This window comes from Triticum aestivum, chromosome 1A (genome assembly GCF_018294505.1).
Source record: "Triticum aestivum cultivar Chinese Spring chromosome 1A, IWGSC CS RefSeq v2.1, whole genome shotgun sequence".
NCBI lineage: Eukaryota > Viridiplantae > Streptophyta > Magnoliopsida > Poales > Poaceae > Triticum > Triticum aestivum.
This window is the reverse complement of record NC_057794.1, coordinates 537,704,893-537,724,432: the sequence shown is the minus strand read 5'-3', so window position 1 is coordinate 537,724,432 and position 19,540 is coordinate 537,704,893. Positions and strand designations below refer to the sequence as shown.

The 19,540-nt window shown below is 45.2% G+C and overlaps 1 pseudogene; it reads right to left on the bottom strand.

The window, feature by feature from the left end:
* Positions 1-1,411: 1,411 nt before the first annotated feature.
* The window catches only part of LOC123044754 (uncharacterized), a 111,751-nt pseudogene continuing 93,622 nt past the window's right edge, over positions 1,412-19,540 (bottom strand).

Here is a 19,540-nt window from a genome sequence, read left to right as displayed (position 1 = left end):
TCGAATAGATTAACTTCCCTGCAGGGGTGCACCACATTTCCCAACACGCTCGATCCCCTTTGTCCGGACACATTTGTCTGGGTCATGCCCGGCCTCGGAAGATCAACACGTCGCAGCCCCACCTAGGCACAACAGAGAGGTCAACACATCGGTCTAAATCCTATGCGCGCAGGGGTCTGGGCCCATCGCCCATTGCACACCTGCACATTGCGTACGCGGCCGGTGAGCAGACCTAGCAACCTCCATTACAAAGGAAGTTGCGTTATACGGTCCAACCCGGCGCGCGACGCTCAGTCGCTGACGTCACGAAGGCTTCGGCTGATACCACGACGTCGAGTGCCCATAACTGTTCCCGCGTAGTTGGTTAGTGCGTATAGGCCAGTAGCCAGACTCAGATCAAATACCAAGATCTTGTAAAGCGTGTTATTTTGAAGTAACCGCGGACGCCGACCAGGGCCAGGCCCACCTCTCTCCTAGGTGATCTCAACCTGCCCTGTCGCTCCGCCTGAAAGTAACAGTCGGGGGACGTCGGGAACTCAGGCCCACCGCTACCTGGATGGAGCCACCTGCCCCTTCAGCCCCCACATCAAAATCACTTGCGGGTACTCGACGAGCCGACCCGACTTTAGTCACCACCTGTATAGTATGTATATATGTATGTATTTACCCATGATCAACACCCGACATGATCACGGCCCGATAGTATAGCATGGCAGACTGACAAGAATGTAGGGCCACTGATGATAATCTAGCATCCTATACTAAGTATTTAGGATTGCAGGTAAGGTATCAATAGTTGTAGCAACAATGATAGGCTATGCATCAGAATAGGATTAACGGAAAGCAGTAACATGCTACACTACTCTAATGCAAGCAGTAAAGAGAAGAGTAGGCGATATCTGGTGATCAAGGGGGGGGGGCTTGCCTGGTTGCTCTGCAGACAGAAACAGACCCTCGAAGGTGAAGTAGTCGATCACTGGTTCAACCGCGATCTCGGGTCTACCGGAAAGAAGTAACAAAGGGGGAACACAATAAATAGCAGAGCAATCAAAGCATCACAAAGCATAACATGGCAATACGCGGTGCTAGGGTGACCTAACACAGTACTAGGTGCTACCGACGAAGGGGAGAAACATCTGGGAAAGTATTCCTGGTGTTTGATGTTTTCAGGCAGATAAAACAGAGGTGGGTTGTTGCATGTTCGCTATGCTAGGAATTGCGTAACGGACGAACGGACTGCGTATTCGGATTCGTCTCGTCGTTCGGAGCAACTTTCATGTAAAAAGTATTTTCATCCGAGTTACGGATTATTTTATATTAATTTTCCAAAGTTTTACTAATTTTTTTGGACTTCTGGAATATACCTAAATTCGAATTTAGACAGTGTACTACTTTTTATACTCTCAGACAGCTAGCCTATTAGAATGACAGGCGGCTCCAGTGGCTGTGTCAGCATACGCAGTCAGCAAGTCAACAGTCAAAGGTTGACCTGGTCAAAGTGTGAATAGTTGTTATGGGGCCTACTTGTCATTGACTGATATTTTTGTTGGGGAACGTAGTAATTTCAAAAAAATTCCTATGCACACGCAAGATCATGGTGATGCATAGCAACGAGAGGGTAGAGTGTTGTCTACGTACCCTCGTAGACCGGAAGCGGAAGCGTTAGCACAACGCGATTGATGTAGTCATACGTCTTCACGACCCGACCGATCAAGCACCGAAACTACGACACCTCCGAGTTCTAGCACACGTTCAGCTCGATGACGATCCCCGGACTCCGATCCAGCAAAGTGTCAGGGAAGAGTTTCGTCAGCACGACGGCGTGGTGACGATCTTGATGTTCTACCATCGCAGGGCTTCGCCTAAGCACCGCTACAATATTATCGAGGATTATGGTGGAGGGGGGCAGCGCACACGGCTAAGAGAACGATCATGAAGATCAACTTGTGTGTCTAGAGGTGCCCCCCTGCCCCCGTATATAAAGGAGCAGGGGGGAGGCCGGCCGGCCCTTGGGGCGCGCCAAGGAGGGGGGAGTCCTCCTCCTAGTAGGAGTAGGACTCCCCTTTCCTAGTCCAACTAGGAAGAGAGAAGGGGGAAGGAAAGAGAGGGAGAGGGAGAGGGAAAGAGGGGCCGCGCCCCCTCCCCTAGTCCAATTCGGACTCCTCATGGGAGGGGGCGCGCCACCTCCTGGGCTGCTGCCCTCTCTCTCCCCTCAGGCCCACTAAGGCCCAATACTTCCCAGGGGGGTTCCCGTAACCCTTCCGGCACTCCGTTTTTCTCCGAAATCACCCGAAACACTTCCGATGTCCGAATATAGCCGTCCAATATATCGATCTTTATGTCTCGACCATTTCGAGACTCCTTGTCATGTCCGTAATCATATCCGGGACTCCGAACAACCTTTGGTACATCAAAATATATAAACTCATAATGAAATTGTCATCATAACGTTAAGCGTGCGGACCCTACGGGTTCGAGAACAATGTAGACATGACCGAGACACGTCTCCGGTCAATAACCAATAGCGGAACCTGGATGCTCATATTGTCTCCTACATATTCTACGAAGATCTTTATCGGTCAGACCGCACAACAACATACGTTGTTCCCTTTGTCATCGGCATGTTACTTGCCCGAGATTCGATCATTGGTATCTCAATACCTAGTTCAATCTCGTTATTGGCAAGTCTCTTTACTCGTTCCGTAATACATCATCTCACAACTAACTCATTAGTTGCATTGCTTGCAAGGCTTAAGTGATGTGCATTACCCAGAGGGCCCAGAGGTACCTCTCCGACAATCGGAGTGACAAATCCAAATCTCGAAATACGCCAACCCAACATGTACCTTTGGAGACACCTGTAGAGCACCTTCATAATCACCTAGTTACGTTGTGACGTTTGGTAGCACACAAAGTGTTCCTCCGATAAATGGGAGTTGCATAATCTCATAGTCATAGGAACATGTATAAGTCATGAAGAAAGCAATAGCAACAAACTAAACGATCAAGTGCTATGCTAACGGAATGGGTCAAGTCAATCACATCATTCTCCTAATGATGTGATCCCGTTAATCAAATGACAACTCTTTGTCTATGGCTAGGAAACATAACCATCTTTGATCAACGAGCTAGTCAAGTAGAGGCATACGAGTGACACTCTGTTTGTCTATGTATTCACACATGTACATGTTTCCGGTTAATACAATTCTACCATGAATAATAAACATTTATCATGATATAAGGAAATAAATAATAACTTTATTATTGCCTCTAGGGCATATTTCCTTCAGTCTCCCACTTGCACTAGAGTCAACAATCTAGTTCACATCGCCATGTGATTTAACACCAATAGTTTACATCACCATGTGATTAACACCCATAGTTCACATCGTCACGTGACCAACACCCAAAGGGTTTACTAGAGTCAATAATCTAGTTCACATCGCTATGTGATTAACACCCAAAGAGTACTAAGGTGTGATCATGTTTTGCTTGTGAGAGAAGTTTAGTCAACGGGTCTGCCACATTCAGATCCGTAAGTATTTTGCAAATTTCTATGTCAACAATGCTCTGCACAGAGCTATTTTAGCTAATTGCTCCCACTTTCAATATGTATCCAGATTGAGACTTAGAGTCATCTGGATTAGTGTCAAAACTTGCATCGACGTAACCCTTTACGACGAACCTTTTGTCACCTCCATAATCGAGAAACATATCCTTATTCCACTAAGGATAATTTTGACCAATGTCCAGTGATCTACTCCTAGATCACTATTTTACTCCCTTGCCAAACTCAGGGCAGGGGATACAATAGGTCTGGTACACAGCATGGCATACTTTAAAGAACCTATGGCTGAGGCATAGGGAATGACTTTCATTCTCTCTCTATCTTCTGCCATGGTCGGGCTTTGAGTCTTACTCAATTTCACACCTTGTAACACAGGCAAGAACTCTTTCTTTGATTGTTCCATTTTGAACTACTTCAAAAACTTGTCAAGGTATGTACTCATTGAAAACTTATCAAGCGTCTTGATCTATCTCTATAGATCTTGATGCTCAATATGTAAGCAGCTTCACCGAGGTCTTTCTTTAAAAAACTCCTTTCAAACACGCCTTTATGCTTTGCAGAATAATTCTACATTATTTCCGATCAACAATATGTCATACACATATACTTATCAGAAATGCTGTAGTGCTCCCACTCACTTTCTTGTAAATATAGGCTTCACCGCAAGTCTGTATAAAACTATATGCTTTGATTAACTTATCAAAGCGTTTATTCCAACTCCGAGAGGCTTGCACCAGTCCATAAATGGATCGCTGGAGCTTGCACACTTTGTTAGTTCCCTTTGGATCGACAAAAACCTTCCGGTTGTATCATATACAACTCTTCTTCTAGAAATCCATTCAGGAATGCAGTTTTGACATCCATCTGCCAAATTTCATAATCATAAAATGCGGCAATTGCTAACATGATTCGGACAGACTTAAGCATCGCTACGGGTGAGAAGGTCTCATCATAGTCAATCCCTTGAACTTGTCGAAAACCTTTTGCGACAAGTCGAGCTTTGTAGACAGTAACATTACCGTCAGCGTCAGTCTTCTTCTTGAAGATCCATTTATTCTCAATTGCTTGCTGATCATTGGGCAAGTCAACCAAAGTCCACACTTTGTTCTCATACATGGATCCCATCTCAGATTTCATGGCTTTAAGCCATTTTGCGGAATCTGGGCTCACCATCACTTCTTCATAGTTCGCAGGTTCATCATGATCTAGTTGCATGACTTCCAGAACAGGATTACCGTACCACTCTGGTGCGGATCTTACTCTGGTTGATCTACGAGGTTCTGTAGTAACTTGTTCCGAAGTTTCATGATCATCACCATTAACTTCCTTACTAATTGGTGCAGGTGTCACAGCAACCGGTTTCTGTGATGTACTACTTTCCAATAAGGGAGCAGGTACAGTTACCTCATCAAGTTCTACTTTCCTCCCACTCACTTCTTTCGAGAGAAACTCCTTCTCTAGAAAGGATCCATTCTCAGCAATGAATAACTTGCCTTCGGATCTGTGATAGAAGGTGTACCCAACATTTTCTTTTGGGTATCCTATGAAGATTTACTTCTCCGATTTGGGTTCGAGCTTATCAAGTTGAAACTTTTTCACATAAGCATCGCAGTCCCAAACTTTAAGAAACGGCAACTTAGGTTTCTCGCCAAACCATAGTTCATACGGCGTCGTCTCAACGGATTTAGATGGTGCCCTATTTAACGTGAATATAGATGTCTCTAATGCATAACCCCAAAATGATAGTGGTAATTGGTAAGAGACATCATAGATCGCACCATATCTGATAAAGTACGATTACGATGTTCGGACACACCATGACACTGTGGTGTTCCAGGTGGCGTGAGTAGTGAAACTATTTCACATTGTTTTAACTGAAGGCCAAACTCGTAACTCAAATATTTTACTTCTGCGATCATATCGTGGAAACTTTTATTTTTGTTACGATGATTCTCCACATCACTCTGAAATTCTTTGAACTTTTCAAATGTTTCAGACTTGTGTTTCATCAAGTAGATATACTCATATCTGCTCAAATCATCTGTGAAGATCAGAAAATAATGATACCTGCCGCGAGCCACAATATTCATCGGACCACATACATCAGTATGTATGATTTCCAACAAATCCGTTGCTCGCTCCATTGTTCTGGAGAACGGAGTCTTAGTCATCTTGCCCATGAGGCATGGTTCGCAAGCATCAATTGATTCATAATCAAGTGATTCCAAAAGCCCATCAGCATGGATTTTCTTCATGCGCTTTACACCAATATGACCTAAACGGTAGTGCCACAAATAAGTTGCACTATCATTATTAACTTTGCATCTTTAGGTTTCAATATTATGAATATGTGTATCACTACGATCGAGATCCAATGAACCATTTCATTGGGTGTGTAACCATATAAGGTTTTATTCATGTAAACAAAACAACAATTTATTCTCTTACTTAAATGAATAACCGTATTGCAATAAACATGATCAAATCATATTCATGCTCAACGCAAATACCAAATAACACTTATTTAGGTTCAACACTAATCCCGAAAGTATAGGGAGTGTGCGATGATGATCATATCAATCTTGGAACCACTTCCAACACACATCATCACTTCACCCTTAACTAGTCTCTCTTCATTCTGCAACTCCCGTTTCGAGTTACTACTCTTAGCAACTAAACGAGTATCAAATACCGAGGGGTTTCTATGAACACTAGTAAAATACATACAATAATCTGTATATCAAATATACCTTTGTTCACTTTGCCATCCTTCTTATCCGCCAAATACTTGGGGTAGTTCCGCTTCCAATGACCAGTCCCTTTGCAGTAGAAGCACTTAGTTTCAGGCTTAGGTCCAGACTTGGGTTTTTCACCTGAGCAGCAACTTGCTTGCCGTTCTTCTTGAATTTCCCCTTTCTTCCCTTTGTCCCTTTATTTGAAACTAGTGGTTTTGTTTACCATCAACACTTGATGCTTTTCTTGATTTCTACCTTCGTCGATTTCAGCATCGCGAAGAGCTTGGGAATCGTTTCCGTTATCCCTTTCATATTATAGTTCATCACCAAGTTCTACTAACTTGGTGATGGTGACTAGAGAATTCTGTCAATCACTATTTTATCTAGAAGATTAACTCCCACTTGATTCAAGCGATTGTAGTACCCAGACAATCTGAGCACGTGCTCACTGCTTGAGCTATTCTCCTCCATCTTTTAGCTATAGAACTTGTTGGAGACTTCATATCTCTCAACTCGGGTATTTTCTTGAAATATTAACTTCAACTCCTGGAGCATCTCATATGTTCCATGACGTTCAAAACGTCTTTGAAGTCCCGATTCTAAGTCGTTAAGCATGGTGCACTAAACTATCAAGTAGTCATCATGTTGAGCTAGCCAAACGTTCAGAACGTCTGCATTTGCTCCTGCAATAGGTCTGTCACCTAGCGGTGCATCAAGGACATAATTCTTCTGTGCAGCAATGAGGATAATCCTCAGATCACGGATCCAATCCGCATCATTGCTACTAACATTTTTCAACTTAGTTTTCTCTAGGAACATATAAAAATTAAACGAGGAGCAACATCGCGAGCTATTGATCTACAACATAGATATGCTAATACTACCAAGACTAAGATCATGATAAATTAAAGTTCAATTAATCATATAACTTAAGAACTCCCACTTAGATAGACATCCCTCTAATCATCTAAGTGATCACGTGATCCAAATCAACTAAACCATAACCGATCATCACGTGAAATGGGATAGCTTTCAATGATGAACATCATTATGTTGATCATATCTACTATATGATTCACGCTCGACCTTTCGGTCTTAGTGTTCCGAGGCCATATCTGCATATGCTAGGCTCGTCAAGTTTAACCTGAGTATTCTGCGTGTGCAAAACTGGCTTGCACCCGTTGTAGATGGACGTAGAGCTTATCACACCCGATCATCACGTGGTGTCTGGGCACGACGAACTTTGGCAATGGTGCATACTCAGGGAGAACACTTTTATCTTGAAATTTAGTGAGAGATCATCTTATAATGCTACCGTCATAACTAAGCAAAGTAAGACGTATAAAAGATAAACATCACATGCAATCAAAAAATGTGACATGATATGGCCATCATCATCTTGTGCCTTTGATATCTATCTCCAAAGCATCTTCATGATCTCCATCGTCACCGGCATGACACCATGATCTCCATCATCTTGATCTATATCAATGTGTTCTCACATGGTCGTCTCGCCAACTATTGCACTTGCATCTTATGCAATAAAGAGACAACCATAAGGCTTCTGCCAATTGCCGATAACTTTAACAAAACATGATCATCTCATACAACAACTTATATCTCATCACGTCTTGACCATATCACATCACAACATGCCCTTAAAAAACAAGTTAGACGTCCTCTACTTTGTTGTTGCAAGTTTTACGTGGCTGCTACGGGCTTTAGCAAGAACCGTTCTTACCTACGCATCAAAACCACAATGATAGTTTGTCAAGTTGGTGCTGTTTTAACCTTCGCAAGGACTGGGCGTAGCCACACTCAGTTCAACTAAAGTTGGAGAAACTGACACCCGCCAGCCACCTGTGTGCAAAGCACGTCGGTAGAACCAGTCTCGGGTAAGCGTATGCGTAATGTCGGTCCGGGCCGCTTAATCCAACAATACCGCTGAACCAAAGTATGACATGCTGGTAAGCAGTATGACTTATATCACCCACAACTCACTTGTGTTCTACTCGTGCATATAACATCAACGCATAAAACCTAGCTTGGATGCCACTGTTGGGGAACGTAGTAATTTCAAAAAATTTCCTACGCACACGCAAGATCATGGTGATGCATAGCAACGAGAGGGGAGAGTGTTGTCTACGTACCCTCGTAGACCGGAAGTGGAAGCGTTAGCATAACACGGTTGATGTAGTCGTACGTCTTCACGGCCCAACCGATCAAGCACCGAAACTACGACACCTCCGAGTTGTAGCACACGTTCAGCTCGATGACGATCCCCGGACTCCGATCCAGCAAAGTGTTGGGGAAGAGTTTCGTCAGCACGACGGTGTGCTTACGATCTTGATGTTCTACCATCGCAGGGCTTCGCCTAAGCACCGCTACAATATTATTGAGGATTATGGTGGAGGGGGGCACCGCACACGGCTAAGAGAACGATCACGAAGATCAACTTGTGTGTCTAGAGGTGCCCCCTGCCCCCGTATATAAAGGAGCAGGGGGGAGGCCGGCCGGCCCTTGGGGCGCGCCAAGGAGGGGGGAGTCCTCCTCCTAGTAGGAGTAGGACTCCCCTTTCCTAGTCCAACTAGGAAGAGAGAAGGGGGAAGGAAAGAGAGGGAGAGGGAGAGGGAAAGAGGGGCCGCGCCCCCCTCCCCTAGTCCAATTCGGACTCCTCATGGGAGGGGGCGCGCCGCCTCCTGGGCTGCTGCCCTCTCTCTCCCCTCAGGCCCACTAAGGCCCAATACTTCCCCGGGGGGTTCCCGTAACCTTTCCGGCACTCCGGTTTTCTCCAAAATCACCCGAAACACTTCCGCTGTCCGAATATAGCCATCCAATATATCGATCTTTATGTCTCGACCATTTCAAGACTCCTCGTCATGTCCGTAATCATATCCGGGACTCCGAACAACCTTCGGTACATCAAAATATATAAACTCATAATGAAACTATCATCGTAACGTTAAGCGTGCGGACCATACGGGTTCGAGAACAATGTAGACATGACCGAGACACGTCTCCGGTCAATAACCAATAGCGGAACCTGGATGCTCATGTTGGCTCCTACATATTCTACGAAGATCTTTATCGGTCAGACCGCACAACAACATACGTTGTTCCCTTTGTCATCGGTATGTTACTTGCCCGAGATTCGATCGTCGGTATCTCAATACCTAGTTCAATCTCGTTATCGGCAAGTCTCTTTACTCGTTCCGTAATACATCATCTCGCAACTAACTCATTAGTTGCATTGCTTGCAAGGCTTAAGTGATGTGCATTACCGAGAGGGCCCAGAGATACCTCTCCGACAATCGGAGTGACAAATCCTAATCTCGAAATACGCCAACCCAACATGTACCTTTGGAGACACCTGTAGAGCACCTTTATAATCACCTAGTTACGTTGTGACGTTTGGTAGCACACAAAGTGTTCCTCCGGTAAACGAGAGTTGCATAATCTCAAAGTCATAGGAACATGTATAAGTCATGAAGAAAGCAATAGCAACAAACTAAATGATCAAGTGCTATGCTAACGGAATGGGTCAAGTCAATCACATCATTCTCCTAATGATGTGATCCCGTTAATCAAATGACAACTCTTTGTCTATGGCTAGGAAATATAACCATCTTTGATCAACGAGCTAGTCAAGTAGAGGCATACTAGTGACACTCTGTTTGTCTATGTATTCACACATGTATCATGTTTCCGGTTAATACAATTCTAGCATGAATAATAAACATTTATCATGATATAAGGAAATAAATAATAACTTCATTATTGCCTCTAGGGCATATTTCCTTCAATTTTATCTAAAGTCTTAAACATGTTTAGATATCAGGGGGACCCATATGTCAAAGACTAGGTTTAACTAAAATGTTATTTATCTGAGTGGGGCCTAGCAGTTAGCGTTAATTGTATCAGCTAATTAGATTAAGCCGTAATATAAACAAGGGCTGACCCTATCATCCAGGGACACAGCTGGCCTCTTGGCTGGCCTCGCACGAGCACAAGGCACCGGCGGCCAGTGCCAGAGGCACACACGGGAGCGGCAAGCGGGCTCTGGAGGGAAGGCGCGAGGCGAAGCGGGAGACAGCTAGGCGTGGGCGCGGGTAGCGGCGGCGAGCGCGACGCGGGAGCCAGAGCAGCAGCGGGTCGCGGCGGCGCAAGGCAGTGCAGTGACGAGTTTAGCCGGCGTGGCAGCAACGCAATACAGCAGGCGGGAGCAGCATGAGCGCAAGCGCGGCAGCGAGCGGAGACGTAAGCAGCAGCAGGCAGGCAACAACAGGCAGGGCGCGCGGGCGGCTGCGGGGGTGAGCCACGCCCGGCCGAACGGGGGTTGGTTAGCAGGGGTGAGGGAGCGTGGCCACGGGCAGTGAGATGCGGGTGTTCGGCTACAGCGGAATCGGCACGGAACGGAACCGGGATTGAGGGGAATCGGTCGAGGTGCTCACCACAGTTCCAACGGAGGCGACGAAGAGGTCGGAGGTGGACCGGAGATGACGCGATCGACGACGGTGGACGGCAATGTACGCGGTGAGGACGAGCTCGATGACGAACGTACGAGGCGGCTCCGCTTGATTTGTTGCTCGGGATCGATGAAGTAATCAGCGGTGATCTTCCTGGTCAGCTCGGAATGGCGAGAGGGAGTCGTTGGCCGCACGATTTATGGTGAGGCGGCCATGGCGGCACTCGGACGTGCGAGACGGAGAGGAAGGGATGTGAGCGAGGGGAGAGAGGCGTGCTAGGGTTGGTCAGGGGGTTGAGGGGGTCCTTATCCGCCCAGTGAGCCGCAGGATGGTTGGCACATGCCCATCTGTGGCGTGGACGGCTTGCGCAAGCCATGGCTTCCTCTGTGCCGAGAGGTTGAGGAAAGGCCACGGTAAACGGGCCAGGCCGCACTGTGGCTTGTCGGGCCTTAAGTGAACAGTAATATCTAGTCTATTTACTTCTCTTTTCTACGAAAAGTTTCCACTCGGTTTTGTATTTTAATTTTGATCCAAATGAATTTCGTTGCATGTGAAACTTGTCTCAATAATTACTAGCCAATAATCTGCACTGCCACAAAAATTTTGGGAGTTTATTTTTAAAATAGTTTGGACTTTTCATAATTTAGATAAGGATTTAAATATTGTTTTGGCACTGTTTTAATTATTTTAGGGCAATTAAACACTTTATAAAATGTTGCTTTCATTTTTACAAAACTTTGGGAAATTTTGCAATATCACGAACACTTTTGTTTTGCTGTTTGAATAATTAATATTTTGTCTTTATTTTAAATTTGAAATTGAGGTCAAATTATTCTTAATTGTTTTTTTTCTTAGGTCATAATGGTGATGACCTGGCATAATTAGTGGAAGATTACTGTAGCAAGAATCTCGGGATGTTACAAATCTCCTCTACTACAAGAAATCTCGTCCCGAGATTTAAGAGAAGGAGTACGGGGGAAGTTCTGGTTACAAAATTCTAACGGATCTTCTCGGCCTTGGTTGCTCTTCTCGAAGGGGTCGATCCCTTACATTGACATCTTCATTTCTCTACTTCAGGTCATCATGGTGAATTCGTCCTTTTCTTCGGGAACTCCAACGTACTTGCGAATAGGTAAGGGGCAACTCGGCTACGACATGATGCTTACAAGGGAAACAATCTGGGGGTTAACCCATGAATGAGCATAAGATTATCTCTCGAGTTGAACATATAAAATACATCGAGAGTAAGGTACGAAGGTACAATAAGAGGTTCCAAGCGGATAGATAGTTGCTCGAAGTCTGAACCAGAGTGAGAAAGGGGTTCAGAGCAGCGAGAGTAAGTATTGCGTCTGATACTAGAATAGAGCACTAGGAAGGTGGCCCATGAATTAAATACGAAGCCAAGTGTGGGGATTAACTTTGAAAACATGGTGAATAGGAGAGTCAGGTTTCGATCCTGTGGAACTATGGGTTATGGGCCCACCATGTGGGTTAAAAGTAGGAGCGATGACATCTTGCACGGTCATGTAAGCAAGGCATGCCAGAGGATACCCTGTCAGTTATGTCGGCAACAACATCAGTACCAAGGGAGAGGGACGAAGAGAACCATTTTCCTGCTCGTTGAACGAGGCGGACCAATAGGCAAAGTTCTCGTCCATCGGCGGCTACTGGAATGTCATCAACAATGGTAACAGGGTCTTGCTAACAGAATTGTACATCGAGGTGTTTACACAAGCAGGAGAATATTAATGCTTAGATCATATAGATCACAAGAAACGTTAAACCAAGCAATGGAAAGGAAAATGTGTTTAAACACATATTTTAAGGGTATATCCTTCCCAAGGACAACCAGAGTATGATATCCATGACATGATATAATGTAGAAAACTCTTTAGGTAAGGGGAGAGAAATTTCATGACATTACCCATACAACGATGTTTGGATAATTGAGCAGGAAACATTTAACATTGGGCTTCAAATGTTCTTGTTGAAAATCGGAGTACCACAGACATGCTTCGAGATAGCATTGACATAGTCACTGGGTAAAGATCAGACTTTGGATACATAAAGGATCCATCAGGAACAACTTATAGAATAAGTCTTACAATTTCCTCATGGAAGAATGGCTAACCTTGCCAAAAAGGAAACTATAACAATAGACACTCCGGGCAGGTGTGTTAGGATGGCATCACCTTATTGGGTTAAAGACCAATGTTATAATTCCGGGGAATATGTTCCAACCATCGTATCAGACCGAGATTCAGGTCCGGTTGGTGTCAGGATAACTTAGAGTCAGGATGTCTGAGAAGAAAAGGTGCAACACAAATTTACGAGATGACAATGTAAGATTCTCGGGAAATGGACTATGGAAGCAAGTTTCGAATCACAAGTTCATCATTAAACCAGTGACAGGATGAGGAGGTGGCTGATGAACTCAACAACAATTCACTAAGATCTCCAAAAGATGGATTTCCACAATTACGTGAACAAGGAGATAACATTTGTCAGATCAAATGATATAATGAGGTATACTCGAGGAAAACATACCCAATTAAATATTGGTTGAAAAGGTGCGCCCGAAATATGGGCTTAGGTAGCATGATCAAGGTTAGAATGGAGATTCAATAACCAATAGTCTAAGAATGAATGACCGACCATTAACTTCAAAGCAATAGGGTTGCTAGAAGGGCAGAATCCAAACAACACCATTCACTTGTTGGTACCCCGGTTGGAATCAACACGAGGACCAAGAAAGAATGGTGATGGTGAGAAGTATCACTATACCAAGGATTCTTAAAAGGTGGTGAAATTCTCATGACTTTCTTGACATAAAAGATGGTAATACCTCCAAGGTAAAGAAGAACATCTGCTGGGTAGCAAGGATCTCAAGGTATAACACAAAACACGAACAAGTTTGTGTTGAATGAAAGGCAATAAAGTGGTCGATGATAACACGAATCATCGAGGGGCAAGGATGGTATTACCCATCAAGAATTCGACATATATCTTGGAAGAGCTTAGGATGTTGATGATGATCACGACATAGTTGTCGAGAGATTTCATGAAGATGTAATCGGTCGGCGATGCCATCAAGTCAAATGATGATGAAGCAAAAGGTTATGGGTACCAAGGGTACGACATAAACTCGAAATCAAGTTTGATGTTCAAGGAGAAATGATATAACGAGGAAGTTCGACGTAAGATTAGCTCATCGTCGAAAATTGTGCTCCGAGAAGGACCAGGTAGCACAATTAAAATTTAGCACGATAATGATATAGCCGATCAGGCTAGGAATGACTTGAAGGATTATTAAAATCATAAGCAACGAAAATTACTTAGAGTTTATGAATCGGATTACGGACTTGATTCACTATCGGTGTCCCTGAGTGTCTAACAACTCAGAACCTGGGGGAAAATTGGAATCAGTGAGAAATAATACTTAAAGAAGAACTCATAAGAAGTAATATGGTTCTGTGATTTTATTGAGATACCATGGGGTAATACTCGAAGGTAGAACATAATAGAGGTTGCGGAGGTGTATTGATCTGTAGAAGAAAAGTGCTTTAACTAGTCCAAGAAATGGAATCAAGGAGAAAATATGATCAGAACCACGATTGCAAAGGCTCAATTCATAGATACCAAATGATATTATATCAAGGGAATAGTTATTATTACAAGAAGCTTCCATGATAGGATATACATCGTGTCCATGGGCATGAACTCAAAGATCAAGGTCGACTCCCACTTCTGTAATGTATAAACTTCCATTCACCTCTCACTTTCGAAGAAGTTGCAGTGTTGAAATTTTATCTAACAAAATACCAGAAGAGTATGACTCGTGAAAACTTTCGAGCTCACACATATTAAGGAAGGCATAGGTTCAACCCGTCAGGGTATCATGGAAACATATACCACAAGCTTCAATAGTAAATACCACCAGCTCGAAAACAGAGCATGGTTGAGAAAACAGAGGATACAATTTACCAAAGGCTTTATATATCCATTGAAAGGCTCAGATGGTTATTTGAATATGAAGGACACTGTCGGATAATAATCCAACAAGAGGTCTGGTGGTCTACAACGGAGCTGATGTGAGTATCAGTACTCTATCAAAGGAAGAATGAATGCAAGTGCATTGGATTATAGAACCAACTGACTAACTCAAAGCTCAAATGCAAAGGAATTATGAATTCCAAGACAAGGGATCAAAAGCAATGCTCTGATTAGGGATGGATAAGTTGAATAGCCTTAGGGGTACAATCAACGACAATTGGATTGGTCGAGATCCATCTCATGTTTAAAATGACGTCTGAGCCAAAAGGATGAATTCTAGGATTCGACTGAGGAATGTGAGCATCCTCAACATATTGAATCAATGAACTTAAGATAATAAGCCAATGGATGTCAATAAGATTACGAGACTTATGGGATTAACCATAATGCAAGCAAGCAAGAATTTCAAGATCAATAGGCTGCTCAGGATTTTCGGAAGATCGAATGGTATTTCGAAGACTTTTGTGAAATACATTAATCAACTGGGGATGAGCGGATACTCGGTAAGTGCGAGGAATCATCCATAGGGGCATTCAGGTGGCAAAGAACTTCAAGGCAGTAGACACAAAGGATTCTCGGAATATCCGAAGTATTTCAGGGTATCTTGTAATAACAAGACCAAATTGAAAATGAAGTTATAGATGACAAGTGTATGTAGCTTCCCATAGGGATTTATCGATGGTATGGAATTGCAACGACGAAGGGCACAAGGGTCTCGAGGAAACATCGGAGAGTATCTTCAAAAATTTCAGGTGCAGCAGACGATCATCGGTAATAAGTTGCTCTCCAGGTGAAGGTGATCACGAGATCCTAATGTTAGATTTAGCAAAATTCATTTAACCCGAAAAGAAGAGAGAACAGAGTCCCAGAGTAAGGATCGAGGAGTAAAAGATCCTAATATTACCCAGATGGCGACGTGGGCCCGTGAGGCACACATCCATGTTAGTAATTTTTTTTGCAATGTCTAGACTCAACTTCAGCCAAGGAGTGTGGAAGGGGGATTCCTACAGGCAGTCGGGTCTGATAGCAACTTGTGATGCCCCCAATTTGACCGTACACTAATCATACACGCAAACATGTACAATCAAGATCAAGGACTCACGGGAAGATATCACAACACAACTCTACAAATAAAATAAGTCATACAAGCATCATATTACAAGCTAGGGGCCTCGAGGGCTCGAATACAAGAGCTCGATCATAGACGAGTCAGCGGAAGCAACAATATCTGAGTACAGACATAAGTTAAACAAGTTTGCCTTAAGAAGGCTAGAACAAATACATATCGAAAGAGGCGCAGGCCTCCTGCCTGGGATCCTCCTAAGCTACTCCTGGTCGTCGTCAGCGGCCTGCACGTAGTAGTAGGCACCTCCAGTGTAGTAGGAGTCATCGTCGACGGTGGCGTCTGGCTCCTGGACTCCATCGTCTGGTCGCAGCAATCGGGTATAGAAAGGGGGAAAAGAGGGAGCAAAGCAACTGTGAGTACTCATCCAAAGTACTCGCAAGCAAGGAGCTACACTACATATGTATGCATTGGTATCAAATGGAATAAGGGTATCATATGTGGACTGAACTGCAGAATGCCGGAATAAGAGGAGGATAGCTAGCCCTTTCGAAGACTACGCTTCTGGTAACCTCCATCTTGCAGCAGAAGAAGAGAGTAGATGGTAAGTTCACCAAGTAACATCACATAGCATAATCCTAACCGATGATCCTCCCCTCGTCGCCCTGTGAAAGAGCGATCACCGGTTGTATCTGGCACTTGGAAGGGTTTATTTTATTAAGTATCCGGTTCTAGTTGTCATAAGGTCAAGGTACAACTCCAAGTCGTCCTATTACCGAAGATCATGGCTATTCGAATAGATTAACTTCCCTGCAGGGGTGCTGTCGGTGTCAAAACCGGCGGATCTCGGGTAGGGGGTCCCGAACTGTGCGTCTAGGCCGGATGGTAACAGGAGGCAGGGGACACGATGTTTTACCCAGGTTCGGGCCCTCTTGATGGAGGTAAAACCCTACGTCCTGCTTGATTAATATTGATGATATGGGTAGTACAAGAGTAGATCTACCACGAGATCAGAGAGGCTAAACCCTAGAAGCTAGCCTATGGTATGATTGTATGTTATGATTGTTGTCCTACGGACTAAAACCCTTCGGTTTATATAGACACCGAAGAGGGTTAGGGTTACACAAGGTCGGTTACAAAGGAGGAGATATCCATATATGTATTGCCTAGCTTGCCTTCCACGCCAAGTAGAGTCCCATCCAGACACGAGACGAAGTCTTCAATCTTGTATCTTCATAGTCTAACAGTCCGGCCAATGGAGATAGTCTGGCTGTCCGTAGACCCCCTAATCTAGGACTCCCTCAGAAGCCCCCGAACCAGGCTTCAATGACGATGAGTCCGGCGCGCAGTATTGTATTCGGCATTGCATGGCGGGTTCCTCTCCAAATTCTGTGTACCTGTCGAAATAATGTCCGGTTTCTTGTGAATGTTTATACTCCTGGGCTTCCACGCCCAATAATGGCCACTTTCCACGTGTCGAGCGAATGTGAAGAGCCAGGGTGTTTTCATATTTACCCCCTAGTTGTGTGAATGAGCCGCCTATTTAAAAAGACGAGGATTCAAATCCAAATCACACCATCCCCCCTTGGCAAGCCTTCATCGGAGCGCACCCGACAGAGATCCATTCCATCATGGCCGACCGACGCAGCTCCTCCTCTCGCACCCCTAGCTCCAAACCGGGAGATTGGGAGAGATGTTCCATCATGCACAGCAAATTGGTGATGCTTCAGTCCAAGGGATTTCTTCCCCCAGCGTACCTGGTCCCGGTTCGAGCCGGGCTTGCCACCTACAATGGCGGAGAGCAAGCGGAGAGCCGTCCCAATCCCTCCAAGGGAGAGCGGGTATTCATTGTCCCTTATTTGGTAAGAGGGCTCGGATTCCCAATTCATCCGTTTCTCCGGGGGCTTCTGGAGTTCTACGGCCTCCAGTTGCACAACCTTACGCCTACCTCCCTGCTGCATATCACGGGATTCATAACCCTTTGCGAGTTGTTTTTTTGGCTGTGAGGCTCATTTCGCTCTGTGGAAGAAGCTGTTCTGCCTTGTGCCCCGTTCTAAGAAGGGATCAATATATCAAGTGGGCGGAGCCGAAGTGTGGCGTATTGCCGGGACCGGATATCTGTCTAGGACCCCGAAGAAGACGTCCGAAGACTGGCCTTCAGAATGGTTCTACATAGAAGATGTCCCCTTCCCGGACCCTATTCGGATCGGCCTTCCTGAGTTCGACAACGCCCCTTTGAAGAAGCGCCAGAGCTGGCTTCCACGGAGCTCCCTGGAGGAAGATGACAGGAACATTCTTTACCTGATGAGCCGGATAAGTTTTTTAGCTCGATCCGGATTGACCATGATCGAGGTCATGGCCACGTGCATCATGCGGGGGGTGCAGTCGCTTCAGTACAGAGGCCACCCCATGTGGGATTTCAACGGGGAGGATGACGCGACCCGCCACGGCCGCAAAGGGCCGGGATCAGCTGCCGATCTAATAAAGATCTTATCCACTTTGTACAAGGGAGAAGTGGAGGAATTCCTTCGTGTCAACCCGTAGGGCGGATTTTCTATGTACAATCCTCCGGGCTGGCTAAGTGGAGACTTTTTATTGCCCATCCATTTTGTATTCCCGTAGTTAGGTATTTATTCTGGCGATTTTATTGCAGGAGCTGCGCTAGGCAGTAAAGGAGATAAACAACCCTCCTCCGCAACCCGAGGACCCCGGACGGTCCCTTGACCCGGCCTCCCAGGAGGATCCGGACATATCTGTGGAGCTGATCGACAGGGTATTTTACCAATGGAGTAATGACAACGCCTTGGTGGCCATTACGGCCGATTACCCTGGGCTAGTTCCAGCCTCACGGGTGACTGAGACCGAAGTCCCAGCACGTAAAAAGGGATTCGTCCTTGCGCTCTTTGATTGCCGTATAACAGCCGTGTTTTGCAGGGGAGGTCCTCAGGGCAGAAGGTCGAGCCTGTGGCAACTAGCCAACAAGGGGCCGCAAGGCCAGGCAGGCTAAAAAGATCTGCAGTCTGGATTGAGGCACCGGTGCAGCGGTAAGGCGTGCCGTCTTTATTGCAAGACATTATTTGCGGAGGCATATTAACGCCCATGCCTTCTTTTCAGGAAAAAGAGAGCTCGCCGGACTATACCCGGAGAGGCTACCAATCGCGCCTCCACAAGCCAGGCTCCAAGGCCGGATTCGGAGGCGGGAACGAATACAAGGCGTGCGCCGGGTGCTCCTCCGACAGAGGATGCGGATAAACTGTCCGCCACCCATTCCGAGGTGGAAAGTGCCATGAACCACAGGCATCGCCGGACTGTTCTTCCTGATGCTTGTTTCTCCCAAGAGGCATTGGATGCCTTCAACTCGGGAGACACGCACCTCCGTGCCGCTCAAAATGGTCTAGCCAGAGCCACGGAACAGTATGTAAAAGACATACGGGTAAGAGAATTTTATGATTATATATATCAATAGCCCCTGAGACTTGAAACTGTTAGGATAACTGATTTAAGGATCATTTGTTATGCAGGTTCTTACAGAAAAGAATACTCAACTGTGCCAGGAGCTGGAAGAGTGCGAAGCGCAACTGCAGGCCGCACTAGCCGCAACGGGGGAGCCCAAAAAGACCCCCTCTGGTAACATATCCTTCGAATGATAAGTATC